Source organism: Eriocheir sinensis, unplaced genomic scaffold, assembly GCF_024679095.1.
Source record: "Eriocheir sinensis breed Jianghai 21 unplaced genomic scaffold, ASM2467909v1 Scaffold1009, whole genome shotgun sequence".
NCBI lineage: Eukaryota > Metazoa > Arthropoda > Malacostraca > Decapoda > Varunidae > Eriocheir > Eriocheir sinensis.
The window spans coordinates 45001-65822 of NW_026110307.1; the positions used below are offsets into that span (position 1 = coordinate 45001).

The following is a 20822-nucleotide window of genomic DNA, read 5'->3' on the forward strand; positions in this document are numbered from 1 at the left end:
CCTTTGGTCACACGGCGGAGGCTACTTTTAGATCGCATATACATTCAGATCGTTTATATTTTTAGATTGCTTATACTTTTAGATCGCATTTACTCCAGGCTTTAAGAGGATGAAAACCCACCATGAATTCAAGTCGGTGTGTTTCTTATTTCTATGTAAATTTACGTAAATTCTCTCTCTCTCTCTCTCTCTCTCTCTCTCTCTCTCTCTCTCTCTCTCTCTCTCTCTCTCTCTCTCTCTCTCTCTCTCTCTCTCTCTCTCTCTCTCTCTCTCTCTCTCTCTCTCTCTCGGCACTCATTAGCAGGCCAGGTGTACACATGAAGCTGGTAAACACGGTACAAATTCCTACGGTGACAGGTATCCCGTGCGGAGGCAAGAGGCGGATATCGAACGCGGGGAAGGAGAGGAAGAAGAAGGGAGAACAGGGGGAGGAGGAGGAAGAAAAAGAAGAAGAAGAAGAAGAAGAAGAAGAAGAAGAAGAAGAAGAAGAAGAAGAGGAGAAGGAGGAGGAGGAGGAGGATAACAGGCGCGGGATATTGACAGCGCCTCCCGCAGGCCTTGAGGCGTTGTATTCACTTCACTCACCACCACCACCACCACCGCTATCACCACCACCACCACCGCTGTCACCACCACCACCAACAGCACTATCACCACAAACACCACTACCCCCATCATCATCACCACCACCACCACCACCACTATCACCACCACCACCAACAGCACTATCACCACAAACACCACTACCCCCATCATCACCACCATCTTCACGACCATCACCACCACCACCATCACCGCCCTCTCTCTCACCTGTACACGCGCTTCCTGGTAATTAATGCCTATTTTTCTAGAAGGCAATTAACCTGAAGATGTTACCTGGGAGACGTGTGTGTGTGTGTGTGTGTGTGTGTGTGTGTGTGTGTGTGTGTGTGTCGTCATAAGAGGCCGCTTGGCACCTCGACCCCGGAAGAAGGAGGGAATCATGGCGAACTACCTCATGAAATTCTTCGCGGGACTTTCGCATACCAATAGGGGGAGGGTGTGCTAAGGGGGGTTGAGAGGGGTGCAGAATGGCATACCAACAGGGGGGGATTGGGGAGTAAAGGGGGGGATGAGAGCGGGGTACAGGAACGGGGAGAAAGGGGGTGTTGGAGGGTGCTTCGGGGGAGAGGGGGGGGTTAAAAGGAAGGAGTGATGAAGCAGATGTGGGAGGGGTTAGGGAGAGAAGGAAGGAAGGAGCAGAGTGGAGGAGAGGGTGAGGGGTGGGTAAAGAAGTGGAATAACGGAGGGATGAAGAAGGAGTGAAGGCAAAGAAGTTGGAGGAGGTGAAGGAGATTTGAAAGGGAGTGTGGGAGAGTCGAGGGAGGGGATGAAGGAAGGAAAGGAGTGTGCGAGTAAGAGGTGAGGGAGGTAATGACAGAGGAATGGGTATAGGAGGAGTTGACTGAAGGAGGCGAAGGTAAATATGGAGATAGGAAGGAGGTGATGAAGGTGAAGTGGATGGAAGAAGAGGGGTTACCACAAGACGATGATGGGTTGGAGAATATGGCAAGAGAGGTAAAGGAGAGATGAAGATAAAAAGTGTGTGTATGCGAGACAAGAACAAGAACAAGAGAACAAAGAATAAGATAAGAGGCGACAAAAGAGAAAAAATGGGCGTAATGAAAAGTAGTGTGAGGAGGAATGTGCAAAGCTAAAAAAAAAAATGTCGAGAAACGATGAAAAAGGTAAATGAAGGGAAACTCGAGGGTGAAAATATGGGGAAAAAATAATGAGAGGGAGAAAAAGATTAGGGAAAAGGTAGATGGATGATGACAAAGAAAGGGGAACGAAGGGAAACTCGAGGGTGAAAATATGGGGAAGAAATAATGAGAGGGAGAAAAAGATTAGGGAAAAGGTAGATGGATGATGACAAAGAAAGGGGAACGAAGGGAAACTCGAGGGTGAAAATATGGGGAAGAAATAATGATAGGGAGAAAAAAATAGGGAAAAGGGGAGATGGATGGTGACAGGGGGAACAGAAAAGGGTTGGCTGATGGATGAGGAAGGGAGGCGATCATTAGGAAAGGTAAATAAGAGAAGGGAGGTAAATATGCGATGGGGCCGAAGGGGAAAGGTAAACAAGGAAAGCTACCAAAGTCTACGGTGAAAGGAAACCATAAAGGGAGACAAGGGTGAATACAGAAAGAAAAAAAATGGATAGAACTACAGAAGCCATATGAGAAAAGTCCAAAAGAATATCATAGGAAAGTGTTCATCCAGTAAAGAAAACAGAGATAAAAAAAAACTGCAAAAGAATATCATAGGAAAGTGTTCATCCAGTAAAGAAAACATTGAGATAAAAAAAAACTGCAAAAGAATATCATAGGAAAGTGTTCATCCAGTAAAGAAAACAGAGATAAAAAAAAACTGCAAAAGAATATCATAGGAAAGTGTTCATCCAGTAAAGAAAACATTGAGATAAAAAAAAAAACAGCGGTATGAAATCTGAAGAAAAAAAAAGAGAAACCAAAATACAGGAGCAGAACCCACAGTGAAAATAGTAGTGACAGAAGTACCGTTACAGAGACTATACTTCGCTCCATCAACTGTACTGAAATGAACTGAACTGAACGGACTTGAAAGATGAGTGACACGGGAGGGAGGGAGAGATGGTTTGCAAGGGCTTTTTTTTTTTCAGCGGCCTTTTTTGTGGCGGTCTTTTTTTGGTAGCGGTCTTCATTTCGTACTCTTTTTGTTGCCCTTGAGCTGTGTCCTTTGATGTAAAAAAAAAGAAGTTAGAATACGGGTGAATTTGGGGTGATAGGAAAGCGGTCTGAGAATCTATAGTAAGAACATCAAGATAAAACAAATTGATCTGGAAAAGAATGAGTTAATACGGACGAGAAGGAGTGACAGGAGAAGGAGGGAGGGATGGCGTACAGAGATAGAATACGGGTGACTTTGGGGTGATAGGAAAGCGGTCTGAGAATCTATACTAAGAACATCAAGATAAAACAAATAGATGTGGAAAAGAATAAGAGTTAATACGGACGAGAAGGAGTGACAGGAGAAGGAGGGAGGGATGGCGTACAGAGATAGAATATGGGTGACTTTGGGGTGATAGGAAAGCGGTCTGAGAATCTATAGTAAGAACATCAAGATAAAACAAATCGATATGGAGAAGAATAAGAGTTAATACGGACGAGAAGGAGTGACAGGAGAAGGAGGGAGGGATGGCGTACAGAGATAGAATACGGGTGACTTTGGGGTGATAGGAAAGCGGTCTGGGAATCTAAAGTAAAACCATCCTCATGAAACGAATCATTATGGAGGAGGATAAGAGTGACCCGAGAGAGTAAGGGGAGCAGATAAACCTGAATGGATAAAGCTGAATATGAGCTGATAGAAAACAGATCTGGGAAGTACAGAAAATCAACATCCAGAAAGAAAAGTAAATTGAATGAGGATAAGTCACACGAGAGGAAGAAAAGAGGATACTGGCTGGACTTGGAGTGATAGAGAAGCTTAAGGAGAAGGAAAAGGAGAAGGAAGGGAGCGAAAGAGAGAGAGAGGAATAAAGAGAGGGAGAAGGAAGGAAGGAAGGAAAGAAAGGAAAGGAAAGGAAAGGAAAATAAATGTGAAGGAAGGAATATAAAAAGAAAATATTAGAAGAGAGTAATAAGGAGGATATCGTGAGAGTAGTATAGGCACTGCAGAGGCGATGAGGACGAACAGAACCACACAAAAAAAAGGAAGACTGACAAAGGAGGGGGACGTGATGTTAAAGAGAAAAAAAGTAAATAAAGTTCTCGAAGTAGCAATTGAGATGAGGAAAAGAGTGAACAGAGCAAAAAAAAAAAAAAAGGAGAGGATAAAAGAAAGGAAGACTGACATAGGAGAGGGACATGATGTTAAAGAGAAAAAAAAAGTAAATAAAGTTCTCGAAGTAGCAATTGAGATGAGAAAAAGAGTGAACAGAGCAAAATAAAAAAAGGAAAAAAGAAAGGAAGACTGACATAGGAGAAGGACGCGATTTAAATAGAGGAAAAATGATAATTAAAGCTCCTGAAGTAACCATTGAGAGGACGATGAGGGTGAACACAAATAAATAAAAAAAAGAACTGATCGAGGATAATTAGAGATATGGTGACAGATGATACAAAGGAAGTCGAAGGGGAAGCAACCATAGTGAAAGGCGGAGGTGGGGGAGTAGAGAGGGGGGGGCCATACTGAGAGGGGGGGGAGGGGTAGAGAGGAGAGGAACCATACATTCTAAGAAGCTGGGGTGGAGTGGGGGGATAGAGAGGGGAGGGACCATAATGACTGAGGGGTAAGGGGGTGGGGCTATAGAGAGGGGAGGGACCATACTGAGAGGGGGGGAAGAGGTAGAGAGGAGAGTGACCATACTAAGAAGCTGGGGTGGAGTGGGGGGGGGGGTAGAGAGGGGAGGGACCATAATGACAGAGGGGTAAGGGGGTGGGGCTATAGAGAGGGGAGATACCATACTGGGGGGCATAGAGAGGGGAGGGACCATAATGACAGAGGGGTAAGTAGGTGGGGGGATAGAGAGGGGAGGAATGGATGGGTTGAGAGAGGGGAGGAACCAGCGTATTCGTGACCCTATATTAGGCCAGGTGTGTGAATCTCATTACACTTGGGGAGCGAGAGGCCCAGCGGAGCCCTCCCTATTCACCCCTGACCCCCCCCCCCCCAAGCCTGATTCACTCCCACCACCACACCCTCCACTCTGTCTCCCCTTCCCTTGCACCCCTTTCCCCATACTCATACTCACGACAGCTATCACCCTCCCACACACACCAGCTATCACCACCCTACACACCCAGTCTGCCTCCCCCCTCCCAATCACAACCACACCTCCACACACTCCCTTCTCACCCTCCCCAGTTCACTTTCCCCTTACCCACCGCCTCTGCCACAGCCATTTCCCCTCCCTTTCCATCATTTCCCTTCATTCCGTCTCCCCTTTCCCACATCTACTCCCTTCACTACCACACCTCTTCCACATCTTTTCCACCCCAGCTCCCTTCCACTCCCCAGCCGCCACTCCAACCACTTCCCTTCCCTCCTTGCCTCCACACCATACCTTTCTCCCCCCCCCCTCCCCTTCACCAGTCCCTCCTTCCCTCCACGGCTCCACACTATGGATTTTCTGTTGTTTTTTAGCGTGGCATGGAGGAGGGACGAGGGCGGCAGCGTGACTAATTCTAGGCCTGAAAGGAACGAACAAAAAGAGGATATGTTTCACAGAGCTCTTGGTGTCTTGTCTGCAGTGAGACGCAACTCCATCGGCTTCAATAAATAGTTGAACACATTTAGTTTTCGTTCTGATGGTCTGCAGCTAAATATAAATACTTTACCACAGTTTTGGCAGGCTGATTCACGTCCTTGATTTTGTTTGGTAAAAACAAGCCGAATTTTCTTCAAGGTTCGTGACTCTTTAGTGTTTGAAATAATCACCGGGGGATCAGCACGGCAGACAGCTTTGGTCACGAGTCCATCAGCGCCTAGGAGCTGCCGCCGCTGCTGGTGGCTCTAATTATAGCTCCTTCCATATTCTCATGCCAAGGGCCAGGAACAAAGCTCTCTGACAACAATTTTTACAACATATGCCTCTCTACCTTTTGTTTTATTGTTTATAAATTTTCTTATTAACCTTATTGATTCTAGTTCTGGTTTGGTTCCATGCAAGCTGTACAGTAAAGGTGCCAGGAAGTCAATGGAAAAAACAATACATTTCCGGTGGTCAGAATGAGGCTCATAGCGAGATCAAAGTAAATGTTGCCCGACGGCTGTGCTCGTGGCGGTGCTCGCTCTCCTCTGGTTTGGTTCATCACGAGAAGCAGTATCATAAAATTAGACATTCTGTGTACCACAACTTTAGCGGGCCGCTCCTCACGTGAAATCGATGGCCTAAACCCCTCTTTATTTAACCTCGCACCCCAGGGAAGGACGGGCGTGGAGGAGGAACACTAATGCGTGGAGGAGAAGCCTAAACCTCCGCTGAGCCTTGATGAATAACACACCATGCTCACCCTAGCCCTCCACGCCCCCCTCCCTCGGAAAGAAGAAAACCCACGCCTCAGTCCCAGTTCCCAGAGTTAGTCTTCAGTCTCAAGTATTATCATCATTTACATTCAAATTTCCCCCGGTGTGCGGCAGGGCCCCGCGCCTCGGCCAAGGGCAGCGGCGGCGGGGCGGCACGAGGCGACGAGACGATAACTAACGAAGCTTGTGCACATGACCTTCATTTGTATTCTTGTTAAAACCTTGAATAGGGAGCCACAGCGGAGGCGAGGCCGTGTGCGTGCGTGTGTGTTGGGAGGTAGAGGTGTGTGTGTGTGTGTGTGTGTGTGTGTGTGTGTGTGTGTGTGTGTGTGTGTGTGTGTGCGTGTGTGTGCGTGGCCTCGCACTGCCAATAGCATTATATATGAAGATGGACTCGGCCTCGGCTGTGAGAGCGGGTGGGCGGCCGGTGCTGGTGGTGAGGGATGGCGGTGAAGGCAAAAGATAGGATGAAAATAAGTATAGGATAAAAAGCGGGGCGAAGGGAGCGAATCTGCGAGGCGGAGTGGGTGGGGCGGGGCGGTGAGCGAGTGTATAAAGTGGGCTCTCAAGGTAAAGTCCTGCGTGAAAGGAGTATACCTGCGAGAGAAGGTAAGATTAGAGGAAGGGAGAGGGGGGAGGAGGGGCTGAGGTTGAAATGAGTCTGGGAGATAAGAAAGAGGGAAAGTGGATGGTGGAGGGTCTGTCGGGGTCTGTCGGCAGGTTGATGAGGGGAGATGAAGTGGAGGTTGGGCCTTTAGACGATGTGAGAGGAGTTAAAGAGGTCTTGGAGATTATTAGAATGAGCATAAGAAGATAAGTGAGCGGAGGCTTTGTCGGCAAGCTCATGTGGGGAGATGAGGTGGGATTCAGGTCTTTAGGATAATTTCACGAGGTCCTGAGGAGGATTTGAATCATAATTAGTAAGGAAAAAAGCCTCGACTGATATATTGGTTTCGACAAGCCAATCAGTCACGGAGAACACAATATGCACCTCCAATAAGGCCTCCTCCTCCTCATCTGTCTCCCGTTACGCCCTTCCTCCTCCCAACAATGGCGTAACAATGGCTCCGATCCTAAGCCGCGTGGAACAAAGGGAATACAAACACCTATCTAGTGGGCCTTTGTGACGCTCAATAGGGGACATCACATACACGGCCGGCAATTTGTCGGGGTCGTCAACAGGTATAAAGAAAATCATTGCAGCGCCATAAACAACCTTAGGGAATACCGTTTAAAAATTTACCTGAAACGAGACGGGAATGAAAAAAAAAGAGGTACCGGAGTAAGTTGTGTGAAAAAAGAATATTACAGCCCCATTATATAAACTACCTTAGGGACTACCTTTTAAAATCTAACCTGAGACGAAAAGGAAATTTTAAAAGAGGGCATCTGCGCAAGTTGTGTAAAGACCGAACACCTGATGCCAATATGAATACAAAACAGGTGAATATGTGAGAGAAAAGGGGTGAGACAGGTGAGTCCAAGAGAAATGGTGAGGAGATATAGAAGGTTTTGAAAGACAGTGCAAAAACGACGCCCGGGATAAGAGTGGAAAAGAAGAAAAAAAGAAGGGCGTAGGAGGGGCATTGAAAGGAAAACTACATACGTCAGAGAGGAAGAGGAAGAAAAATACCAGATACTTCTTTGCCGCTTTCATGAAAATAATCCCCGGCGATAAAGTTCAAGACCTGCTTTCACCACCTGAGCTCTCCTTCCTCCCTCCCTCCCTTCCTCTCTCCTTTCCTCTCTCCCTCCCTTTTATAACCCTACTCCTTTCTTTATGCCTCTTTTCCTTAAATCCTCTATAGGGTACCCTTCCTATCTTTTATCTATTTCTCCTTTTCCTTTTATTCCCCTCCTCTCTTTCTTTCTTCCTCCTTCTTCCCTTCTTCCCTCCCTTTTATAACCCTACTCCTTTCTTTATGCCTCTTTTCCTTAAATCCTCTATAGCGTACCCTTCCTATCTTTTATCTATTTCTCCTTTTCCTTTTATTCCCCTCCTCTCTTTCTTTCTTCCTCCTTCTTCCCTTCTTCCTTCCCTTTTATAACCCTACTCCTTTCTGTATGCTTTTTTTCCTTAAATCCCCTGTAGCGTACCCTTCCTCTTTTTTTTAACTTTATTTCCTTTCTTCCTTTTATTCTCCTCCTCTCTTTCTTCCTTCCTCCTTCTTCCCTTCTTCCTTCCCTTTTATAACCGTACTCCTTTCTTTATGCATTTTTTCCTTAAATCCCCTATAGCGTACCCTTCCTCTTTTTCCGTTTTCTTCTTTACTTCTTCTCTTCCCTTTACTCCTCCGCCCTTCATTCTCCCTCCTCCCTTCTTCCCTCCCTTTCACAATCTTCTTCCTTTCTTCATGTGTCTTCTCCTTAAATCCCCACTAGCGAACCTTCCTCTCCTTCCTTTATCTCCTTTGCTTCTTGTCTTCTTATCCTCTCCTCCACCCTCCCTCCCTCCTTCTTCTTTCTCTCCATCCCTCTCTTTCACAATCCTATTCCATTATTCATGCATCTTTTCCTTTCATTCCCTTCGGCGTACCCTTCCTCTCCTTCCTCTATCTTGCTCTTCTTCCTCCTCCTCCTCCTAACCCTCCCTCTCTGTTCCATGTCAATACCTTACAGCCCCACGAACGTACCCTATTCTTCCTCCTCCATCTTTACTATAATTGTCTATTTATCTATTTTTTTCTCCTTCCTTCTTCAACTGTTCATCGATATATTATTTTCCATGTCTCTTCTCTTATGGACCCTTCCTCTTCCTCCACTATTTTCGTCGCTGTTTGCTTTCCTTTCCTGCTCTCCCTCTTTTTATCGTTTTTGGTACGTCCATGTCTCTCTGCCTGTAATCCTTTCCTTCCCTTCTTTCTCCGCTCCTTTCCTCTCTCTTCTCTCTCCCTCAAGCTCCTTCCCACGAGATCGTCCCTCAAACACTCCGGGTCTCCGTAAGCCAGTCTTTGTTTGATCGTCGCTTAATTGCCTCTGTTCAACCCTTCCACCCGCCGCCTCTACGCCCGTTCAGTTTTTGTTCTCGTTCGTGTTCTTCGTTTTCTTTTTCCGCCTCGATTTGGTTGTGCGTACAGTCAGGGTTGTTGTTGTTTGTCTATTTTTGTGTGAGTTTCTCTTCTTCCGTGATTAATAGTTTTCTTGTTGTCTTTTCTGTTAGGTAAGCACTAATATCACAGTCATTATTATCATCATCATCATCATCATTTCGATCATTTTCACCTTACATATTCTCATCCTTAAGTTATTTTCGTTTCTACTGTCAATCTTTTTCGTATTTCTTTTTTTCTTCTTTCTTCTTCTTCTTCTTCTTCTTCTTCTTCTTCTTCTTCTTCTTCTTCCCTCCTCCTCCTCCTCAGTTACGATACACACGGCTAAACTTCATAACTTCCACAAGGCCGGGGCGTCTCATTTCAACTTCGTCTCTCTCTCTCTCTCTCTCTCTCTCTCTCTCTCTCTCTCTCTCTCTCTCTCTCTCTCTCTCTCTCTCTCTCTCTCTCTTGGCTCAGTCCGTCGTTTCTCCCCTTCCTGTGGGTCTGAACGAGGTCAATCACCCCACCTCCCCCCATCACCCCCCAACTCCCACATTGAAAGGTAGTAAATGGCACGCATCAGGGGAGAGGTGAGAAGGGGGAGAAGGGGGAGCAGGAGGGGAGGAAGCAGGAAGGTGAAGGGGGAGAGGTGGGAAAGGGGGGAGACTGGGGAAGGACGGGAGGGAGGGAAGAGGAAGAGAGGGGATGGGGAAATAGGAGGAAGGGGAAAGGGAGAAAAGGGGAGAGGCTACTTATATTCGCCTTCCCTATCGTAGAACAAACACATTCACACACACGCACACACACAAACACACGAAAAAACAAAAACAAGCAGGTCCATAAATTTTCAACACGTAGCTACACACACACACACACACACACACACACACACACACACACACACACACACGCATGCATACAAACAAGTGACATGCAAGACCATTTATCTTCAAACTTAAATATACTGTCCATTTCTTTTTTCTTACTCCAAAAAAAGGGCAAACTTCACTATTTACTTGAACCTTACCGTCTCCCCCCTCCCTTCCCCCTCTCTTGTACTCTCCTCCCCTCCCTTCCCCTCCTCGCACGCTGCTCCCCCCTCCTCCTCCTCCTCCTCCTCGCACGCTGCTCCCCCCCTCCTCCTTCTCCTTCTCCTCCTCCTCCTCGCATACTGATCGGGGGGAGGAGTTGAGGTGCAGTGAAGAGGTCAGTGACTCGGCTGTACCTTCACGTTATTCCGTCTGGTTTGCGGCGGCGGCGGCGGCGGCGACGAAGGAGGAGGAGGAGGAGGAGGAGGAGGAGGAGGAGGAGGATTAAAAAACGAAGAATGAAGAAGAAGAAAAAGAAAAAGGATGAAGAAGAAGAAGAAGAAGAAGAAGAAGAAGAAGAAGAAGAAGAAGAAGAAGAAGAAAAAGAAAAAGTAAAAGAAGAAGAAGAAAAAGAAAAAGTAAAAGAAGAAGAAGAAGAAAAAAAAGAAGAAATGACTGACAGAGAAGGGGGAAGTAGCGAAAGGCCTTTGTTCCGTAATGGCTAAAGTAAAAGAAGATGATGACGATGATGATGATAACTTAGAAAAAAAGGAGATATCCACACTGGTCGAATGAAAAAAATAACCGTTTGGGGTATAATCAATAAGTAAAATAAAAGAAAATATATATTGTTAATGGAATGTACTTTGATTGATTCACGTAAAAAAAATATATTGTTTGATGATTGATTATTATTGGCCCAGCGAAAAACATGTGAGTGTTCAGATATTTGTTATTTGATAGTGATATGTGATTCTATTTATTGGACGTCAGTAAGGGGTATATATATTAAACTTTTTTTTCATACCTGACCTCACCTGAAGAGAAATATAATAAAACAGTTTGAAACACACACACACACACACACACACACACACACACACACACACACACACACACACACACACTGGCTGTACGAAAAAAAAAATACGAACACTGGGGAAGTTTCTGAGCTGTTTTAGTGTAGAGTATAAGGCAACACTTATCTATCTATCTGTCTATCTATCCTTCTATCTATCTATTAGCCAATCTATCTAGTTACTTATCTATCTATCTATTCTGTCTAGCTACTTACCTATCTATTCATCTATCTATCTATCTATCCATCCAACTGTCTATCTTTCTATCTATCTATCTAACTATCTATCTATCTATCTTTCTATCTGTCTATCTATCTATCTATCAATCTATCAACCAATCAATGAATTTATTTATCAACCTATATCTGTCTATTTATCTATCTATCTACCTATCTATTTAGCTGGAATTAACAACTTATTAACTTCACACATAAGACACACATTCCCACCCTTACTCATCGATTCAAATAAACTATGCACTAATTAAGGACTCTAAGCTGCCTAAAAGAAAATTAATTGCGTAACTTCAATGTGTCCTTCAAAACTGCCCACTCACGCTTTCCTTTAAATAATCACAGCATCCGTCAGTCAAGTGGATCTATCTGTACATACGTGTTGGGCGTAACGCGAGACTTATTACAAAATTAATGAACCCCAATAGATTAACATAACATAATGCCGTCCCTGCTGCCTGAGCCATAATTATGTTGGTCAGTCAATCCCTCACTCGTGAAGTACAGCATTATGGCGGCCCAAACGCTCACATGGGGATTGGTACATAAAAAAAAGGCAATTATAGTGTGGCTTACCGCATTTGTGTTTGTCCGGGTGTTACTATTGCACTGTGTTTGATGATAATTCCAACAACAAAAGCAACAATGATAATGATGATGGTGATAATAATAATAATAAACATGAACGATAGATTAAAGCCGTGAGGGGGTATTAACGTAAGGGCACTGATTAAAACTGTGAACAATAGGCTAATATGCTTCTCTACTATAATACCACTCATTCATAAAGTTATAGTAGTACTTTGAAATAAGTTAAAAGAATAGTACATGACGGAAAAAAAACATCAGATAAGGAAGTAAAATGAGTTACGACTCTTTACAACTTTGGAATATTTATAAAGAAATAAAATATAAGTTACGAATAAGGGCAATACGCCGTTATTCAATTAGTAAGGTGACGCCCCGCGGGAGTAGCGAGACGGTAGTGAAAACTTTACACATACGGAATTCATCGTGTAGAAGGGGGAAGGTTAGGGGTACGGGGGAAGGGAGGGAAGAGACGGGTGTGGGGGGTGGGGAGAGAGAGAGAGAGAGAGAGAGAGAGAGAGAGAGAGAGAGAGAGAGAGAGAGAGAGAGAGAGAGAGAGAGAGAGAGAGAGAGACTATAAAAAAGGAATAACAGCTCCAGTAAGAGGATGTTACCATGAGAACCAGGCACTCGGCGTCGCAACAAGCCCACACTCGTTTATTCTTAGCTAACAAGGCAGCGCCGAGCAGAGGCGTCGCGCGTGTGCCGGCCGGTCGCGGGTCTGCCTAACGAGTGGCTGCTGCATTGTCTTCGTCTGCACTATGCAATGATTTCCCTCGGTGCGATATCGTTAGAGTGGATTGTGCAGTATATTCGATTATTTTTCCAGATATTTTGTTCTGTTTGCATATTTTGAGCTCTCAGCCGGAATTGTGTCTTTCTTCGTTAACAGTTTATCAATAGTGACTGCCGTGGGCGGTGCGTTACTGGTAGCTCTTGCCACACTCCACCTCTCTCTCTTTTCTCTGATTTCTGTTTCAGAATATATTATATTCAAATGAAAAAAAAAAAAGATTTAGTTGAATATTTCAATTTCTATTGAAAATAAAAAGTTATTTACAAAGTATATAAATACATTTTTTTCTCACCATCAGACTACCATCTGACTCATCCTACGTACTCTTCCACTATCTTGTTTTGGGCCTCAAGAAACCTACTGTGCGGCCTCTGAGGATGATAAACTTGGAGCTCACAGCCTTCTTTTCTTAACGTCTTGGCCTCACCCACGAGTAAGCCTAACCGTTAGGCCTAAGCTTTGTGTCACTGTTGTAACAGCAATATTCTCGCCGCATAAGGCGTAGCTACTTTTATAATATCATACCACACCACTACAATACATCTCGTTAAAATTTTATAAAAATGATAATCTGATATATTTTCAGCAACTCATTTTAAACATTTATTTTTATTTCTAAAAAATTCCTGAATATGTTCTATTCAAAGTGGCAGTTCAATCAGGTGGCTTGGGGAAAATGTAAGATCACGTGATCAGCTTTAGGCTTGTGAGCACTGAATCAGAATACAGCGTTTGCGCTGTTTGCCTTGCCCCGTCGCCTCATCAAACACAAATCAAACAGCGTGGGCCTAGTCCTCTCAAGGAAGCGCGGGTCTATCCACATTATACACGGATATATTCAAACGTTTAGGTAAAAAAGTACAGAAGCCATGACATTTCCGATAAGAACCGTCTGTGCCAACGAAGAGAAGGAACCGCAGATGCTTTCCATGATACTTTCTGACTGAGGAACCTTAAAGCGACAGACAGTAAATGAGGCTGAACATCAGATTTACCGGCTTGATGAAGAGCAAGGCAACGACAATAATTATTCTTGATCATACGACGACACCCCGTGATCCATCATGATAAGAGCAGAAGAGGAGAAGAAGATAAAAGAAAGAAAAAAAAGGAGAAAAAGGAGAAGAAAAAGAAGAAGAAGAAGAAGAAGAAAAAGAAGTAAAGAAAGACACGAATGCGAACAATAATAATAATACCAACAACAACAAAAACAACAACAACAATAACAATAACAACAACAACAATGAAATAATAATAATAATACTGAGGCCCCCCCCCCAATACGCCCCACCACCGCTGAGAGGGAAATCGTGCCTGCCAAGCATCCGGAGAGAGTCAGTCACTCCCGTACCAACTTGAGAAGAAGTCGTCCTCAAAGTCAAGCGAGCCGACACACTGCGAGATCCCATTACGAAGGGGAAACTTTAATGTCTTCGACGGGAAATGATTTTGACACAAAAATCCTCATATCGCCTCGACTCCAGAGTTTTAAAGAAAGACAGGCAGGCAGAGATAGATTAATAGACAGATAGATAGATAGATAGACAGAGAGAGAGAGAGAGAGAGAGAGAGAGAGAGAGAGAGAGAGAGAGAGAGAGAGAGAGAGAGAGAGAGAGAGAGAGAGAGAGAGATACTATCATTTTCTGTCCAGTGTGAAAAAATTCCATACTGGGTTATAGTGTTTGTCGGAGAGAATGAAAAAGGATGCAACAACAGCAAAAATTATAAAAGTCACTCAGTTATAATTGTACTTGTTTGCTTACCTTTGTCCGTCTGTCTTTTTCTGTCTACTAGTTTATTTTTTTTTGTTTTTGTTTAATTATTTAAGTCATAGCCTCTCTCTACCTCTCTCTCTCTCTCTCTCTCTCTCTCTCTCTCTCTCTCTCTCTCTCTCTCTCTCTCTCTCTCTCTCTCTCTCTCTCCTCACCCATCTTTATCAGACAACCTCTCTATAAAACATTGATAAAGACACAAGAGGGAGAGGCGCGCGGAGGGGAATCACACAAAAACTACGATAATACGGGTCTTTAGAGTGACGGGCCAGCTGACTCTTCACAAGGCTGGTCGTCAACACACCCCATCGATCACCAAGTTGTCTCCCCCGCGCCTCGCCTCGCCAAGTCCACAAGGAAGTCCCCGATCCTCCCCCTCCTCCTCCTCCCTCATCCTCTGGTCCCCTTTTTTCCTTTTTGGCTTAGCTGGCTGAATCGAGGGAGGAAGGACGGCGGGAGAGAAATGATGGATGGTGATAGATAAAGATAAATAGATAGATAAATAGATAGATAGATAGATAGATAGATAGATAGATAGATAGATAGACAGACAGATAGATAGATAAAGAAAGAGACAGACAGACATACCGACAGACACAATCAGAGCCAAACAGCTTTTCGGATCGCTTTAGATGGGATCAAACTCTACGGATTCGTCAGTCCAGATTTCACTGTCTTTCTTTTCGTTTTCTGCTTTTCATTATATTATTCTTAGTATTTAGAAGTGAGCTGTTTTGATTTCTACGCACTGCGGTATACTCTATCTCCCACTACTTTATTCTGTCTCTGTTTATGTCTGTCTGTTTATCTGTCTGTCGGTCTGTCTGTCTCCTCTCACCACGGACACACACTGTGGGTCGTATTGTAAGACATTTCCCCGCCCAAGAACACATATTTGACAAGGCTTTTGTAGGAGTTGTGGCAATTTCCAGGAGTAGTTTTATGACCATAGTGGTAGCCTGACCCTTCTTCTGTACCGTGAACCTAAAGAAACACTCATTAGAACCCAACTGACCCCCTCTTTGACCTTTAGAAATAGGTGATGTGAGAAGCGAGAGAGTCTTATAATAACAACCACAACGTCACTCAAAAAAAGTTCTGATGATTATAAACAAAGGAAAGAGCTACAAATCCCGCTTGAAAACTTCACCATATGTCACTCAGCCTTTCTTCTTTTGATCCAACCCTCCTTCTCCACCTCCTCCGCCTTCACTTCTTTTTTTCTTCTCTCTCGCTGACAATGTTGTTCTAAAGACGGTTCTCTTTTTATGCAAGCTGTCACCGCACCCTATATTCTCTCTCTCTCTCTCTCTCTCTCTCTCTCTCTCTCTCATAACCACCCCAATTATTTTTTTTTCTATTTATCCTTTAAGGGCAACTGACGACACCCATCTATCCATCTTGTTTGTATCATGTTTTTTCCTATCCTTCCCTGCACCGGAAATTCCATCCGTAACGAGAGGCTGAAGGCTGTGGCGGGTGAGTGTGTTCCCGCTGACCCTCTGTCTATCACTCCCCTCTTTCCTCCCTCCTCTACCGCTCCCCTGAGGTCTACCCTCTCACCAACTTTCCTTCCCCCTTCATCCACTTTATCCCCCCCTAATCAACCTTCCTTTCCTCTCTCCCCCTCCTCCTCTTTTCTGACCCACCCTCCTCTCGTTGTGCTGGGTTTATTTTTGACACACACACACACACACACACACACACACACACACACACACACACACACACACACACACACACACACACACACACACAAATAAATATACACAGTGGAGGGGTCACGTTACCTACACATTGATTATTGGATATTATTAATGTTATTATTATTATTATTATTATTATTATTATTATTATTATTATTATTATTATTATTATTATTATCATTATAATAATTTCTTCCCGCGAGAGATACCGCGCGGCCGTGACCCAGCTCCCGAATACCTCACAAAACTCGCGGATTCGATTTAAAGTATCTTGCAATTTTTATTTCCTCGACGCGGAACTCACTTTGATCAGACACGATTGGTTCAACTAGGCCAGCCAGGGACGGGCGAGGAGCAGGAAGAGGAGGCGGCACAAAAAGAGAAGGAGGAAGACGTGAAGGGGGTATGGAAGGGAGGGTGAGGGAAAGTGAAGATGAAGCAAGCGAAGAAACACGGATGAGATGAGACCAAAGAATGAGGTTAAAGGAGGTGATGAATGGAAGAATGACGTGAGAATGAGGGACGGAGGTTAAAAAAGGTGATGGATGGAGGAGAGATGCGAGGATAGAGAGTACATGAGGTGGAGGAAGAGGAGTGAGGGAGATGAGATTAGGAAGCGAGGGATGGGATGTAATGGAGCGATCAATGAGGTGAGGACAAAAAGTGAAAGAGGTGGCGGGAGGGGGGAAAGGGGTGGAGGGTGACTTGGAGGGGTGGAGCAGGGAGGGGAAGGGAAGGGAAGAGGGAGATGGCGGGAAGGGGAGAACAAGGGAAGGAGGATTGACTGGAGAAGGAGAAGAGGATGGGAAGGAAGGAGGGGTGACAAGGGAGGGTAAAAGGAGAGAAAGAGGGGTGGCTGAGGAGGGGAAAGGGAAGGAAAGAGGGAGGTGGCAGGAAGGGGAAAGGAAGGAAAGGCAAGACTGGCTAGAGAAGGGGAAGGGGAAGGGAAGGAAGGAGGAGTGACGGAAGGAGAAAGGAAGGGAAGGAGGAGTGACTGGAGAGGGTGAAAGGAAGGGAAGGAAGGGTAGCTCGGGAGGGGGAAGAGAGGGAAAGAGGGGTAACTGGGGAGGGAGAAGGGAAAGGAGGAGGAGTAAAGTGGGGAGGGAGAAGGGCGGGAAGGAGTGAGACGGGAAGGAGAAAAGAAGGGAAGGAGGATTGATTGGAGAAGGGGGAAGGAGAAGGGAGGAGAGGAGGGGTGACTGGAGAGGGAGAAGGGGAAGGGAGGGTAAGAGGGGTGACTGGAGAGGATGAGAGCCAGGTAAAGGTAAGGGAGTGCAGGGTAATTAGGCTCTCAAGTTTCAGTCTGATTATCAACAATAAATTTTTCCTTAATAGCTAAAGAGCGTTTTTTTATTGAAAAATAAATATGTTCCGGGAGGTGTATCAAGAAAGAATAAACAAATAACTACATACTTGTGTGAATAATATACAATTATACATGTGTAATTTTTTTTTACAACAAAGGAGACAGCTCAAGGGCACAAAAAAGGAAACAACAATAATAATAAAAAAAGTCCGCTACTCGCTGCTCCTAAAAAGAATCCAAAGAGGTGGCCGACAGAGAGGTCAATTTCGGGAGGAGAGGTGTCCAGATGAATAAATAACTTCATAAAAAATGTATAAAGAGAGAAATTCAGAAAGTCAGACACAGACATGAAATTAAACGGATATAGATTTTTTTACACTAATCAGTTCAAGGGCGAAAGTAAATCAATTAAAAACACTGCACTGCTCCTATATTTGAAAGTAGAGTGGCCAAACGAGAGAGAGAGGTCAGTTTGTTATGGAGAGGTGTCTTGATACTCGGTCCTCTCTGCAACACGAAAGACGAAACAAGACGCACGAGAAGAGGTGAACGGCGCACACGGTATTCTGGCAACCATCAAAACTTAGCTCGAGAATAAAATAAAAAAAAAAGTGCAATATCATCTCAAAACAAACCGGTTCCCAGAAGTAACCAACGGGCCTGTAACAAAGCGCCGCGGGATCTATTTATGCATCTGTTATTTCTTTCTTGAGTGCCAGCAGGACGTAAACACGACAACAACCTTATTTATACACACCTTCCTGACCTTCCCATCCACGCCCAAAAGTTTAGAGTTTCCTTTTTATCTACATTACACGTTCAGGAAAGTAAATTACGCAACCACGATCGGTGTCAAAACTTTATATGGAAAAAAACTGATAATGTCGGTAATGAGATCGAGAAAGTTAAGTGAAAAATTAATGAGAGGGTGACGGAGGAAGGCTGTTGAGGGGAGGGAGGGAGGGAACGTGGAGGTAAGGAGGAGGAGGAAGAGGAGGAGGAGAGACAAAGGTGAGGTAGAGCAAAGGCGAGGGAGGGAAGGAGGAGTGATAGTGAAAGAGTGAAGGGGAAAGGATTGAGAAAGAACGAGGAGATGAGAAGAGGAGGAGGAGAGACCTAGGAGCAAAAGCAGTGACGGAGGGAATGTGGAAGGAAAGTGGAATGACATGAGAATGCCAATGTGAGGGGGAGAGGAATCAGGACCTGGAAGGGAGGGGGGAGTCAGTAGAGGTGAAGGAGGAAATGAAGAATGACTTGAAGTTGGGAGATGAATGTAGAAGTGAAAAAAAAGAAAGAGATGAGAAGGGTCTGCGTGGAATGACGGGTAGGTGAGGAAGGGAGAACTGTGGAAGGGATGAGGAGTGGATGTGAAGTAAAAGGTGGAGGTAGGGGAGGAGGTGGAGATGAGGGAGAAGGTGGAGGTGGGAGAGGAGATGGAGATGAGAGAGAAGGTGGAGATAAGAGAAAAAGTGGCGGTGAAAAATAAGGTAGATATGAAAGTGAGGGAGGAGGTAGAAATGAGGGAAGGGGTGGAGGTGTGGAAGGAGGTGGAGATGAGAAATGAGGTTGATATGAGAGAGCAGGTGGAGGTAAAGGATGATGTGAGGTTGAGGAATTAGATGGAGAAATGAGGGAGGATGTGGAGGTGAGGGAGTAGGTGGATATGAGAAAGGAGGTGGAGGTAAAGGAAGGGGCGGAGTTAGAGGAGAGGTAATGCCAGGGGGGGCGGGGGTACTCACCACTTTCCATCGCTCCTTGACCACGTGCCCGGGCTGCAGGAGGTCCTCGCTGGTCATGGTGATGTTCTTGTTGTTCTTGCAGTTATTGTTATTGTTGTTGTTGCGGTCCTGCAGGTCCCCCGAGTCCTCATGACCCCCGCTACATGTGCTCAGTCCGGCGCTCCTGGGGAAGGGAAAGACGTGTTAAGCGAGGCACAGATCAGCGCGCTGCCGCTGGATACCATGTCAGTAATTACGAGGCGAGGCCCGACACTGCCGCCTGACGCTCCATGGCCGGCCCAGAGTGGCGGCCAAGGAGGCGCCGAGGAGCGGCAGGAGAGGTCCTTAAGTGAAAGACACGCTGCCTCAACTTTTGGTGCTTATTAATAAACTTTTGGCTCCTCCGGCGCGGCTTCGAGTGGGGACGCGGGAACCAGCCCCGAGCTAATCACTTATATTATATATATATAGATACATATATATATATATATATATATATATATATATATATATATATATATATATATATATATGTCTGTGTGTGTGTGTGTGTGTGTGTGGGTGTGTGTGTGTGTGTGTGTGTGTGTGTGTGTGTGGGTGTGGGTGTGGGGGTGTGTGTGTGTGTGTGTGTGTGTGTGTGTGTGTGTGTGTGTGTGTGTGTGTGTGTGTGTGTGTGTGTGTGTGTGTGTGTGTGTGTGTGTGTGTGTGTGTGTGTGTGTGTGTGTGTGTGTGTGTGTGTGTGTGTGTGGCGTGGGGGTGTGTTGTGTTCCACGCAGGCAAGTATTTCGACACTAACAACCTCAAGGGAAACTTTGGAAAGTGTCTTCCGCGTTAACAGCCAAGCAGGCGGGGTGGCCAGCCATTACAGGCCCTGACGGGGTGCCTTGGGAGGACACAGATCACTCTAGCGGCGGAGGCAGCATCGAGGAAAGATCTAATGACGTGCATGAAACGACACACAAAGACAGTCTGGGGACGATTTTGGCCTCTTTCACGAGCCTTCCCAGCGTAGACTGAGGTGCAGCGAGGGGAAGAGAGGACACAGAAACAAAATATGCGAAAAAATAAAGCACGAGGGGGCTAAATGAGAATGGCGTGAGGGTACGAACGGAAGAGAGAGTAATGAGAGCTTAAAAAGGATGAATGCAGGTGTGTGTGTGTGTGTGTGTGTGTGTGTGTGTGTGTGTGTGTGTGTGTGTGTGTGTGTGTGTGTGTGTCAGAAAGACCTACAATGATGATAATGATGATGATAATGATGATGATGATGATGATGACCATGTACCTGCCATCTCCTCTCACCTGACATGTGGCTGCTAATTAGAACAGGTGAGCGAGGTAATGAGAAGCTGGACAACAAGGAGAAGGACGAGGAGGAGGAAGAGGAGGTAAAAGGAGAGAGGAAATTAGACCCATATTTTAGGGTGGAGGGAACTTTTTCTCTCCACTCATTCTCCCTCGCTCTCCTTCCCTGTCTTTCCCTTTCTCTTCCTTTACCTTTCCGTCTCTTCCGTCCTTCCCTTCCTTTCTTTTCCTATCCTCTCCTTTCCTTTCTTTACCTCCTTATTTTCTTTTCCTTCTTTTCCTTCCTCTCATTGCTTTCCATCTACTCTCCTTAGCGTTCTCCTCCTCCTTTCTCTCCTTCTTTTCCTTCTATTCTTCTCCATCCTTCTCCTCCTTGTTTCCCGTTTTTCCTTTTCCATTTACTTTACTCTCTTCCCTTCTTCCTCCCTTCCTT

General features: G+C 45.2%; 1 pseudogene; it reads right to left on the minus strand.

Annotated features, from left to right (window-relative positions):
• The window catches only part of LOC126988934 (uncharacterized), a 57553-nt pseudogene extending 38282 nt beyond the window's left edge, over window positions 1–19271 (minus strand).
• Between the last annotated feature and the right edge of the window lie 1551 nt (window positions 19272–20822).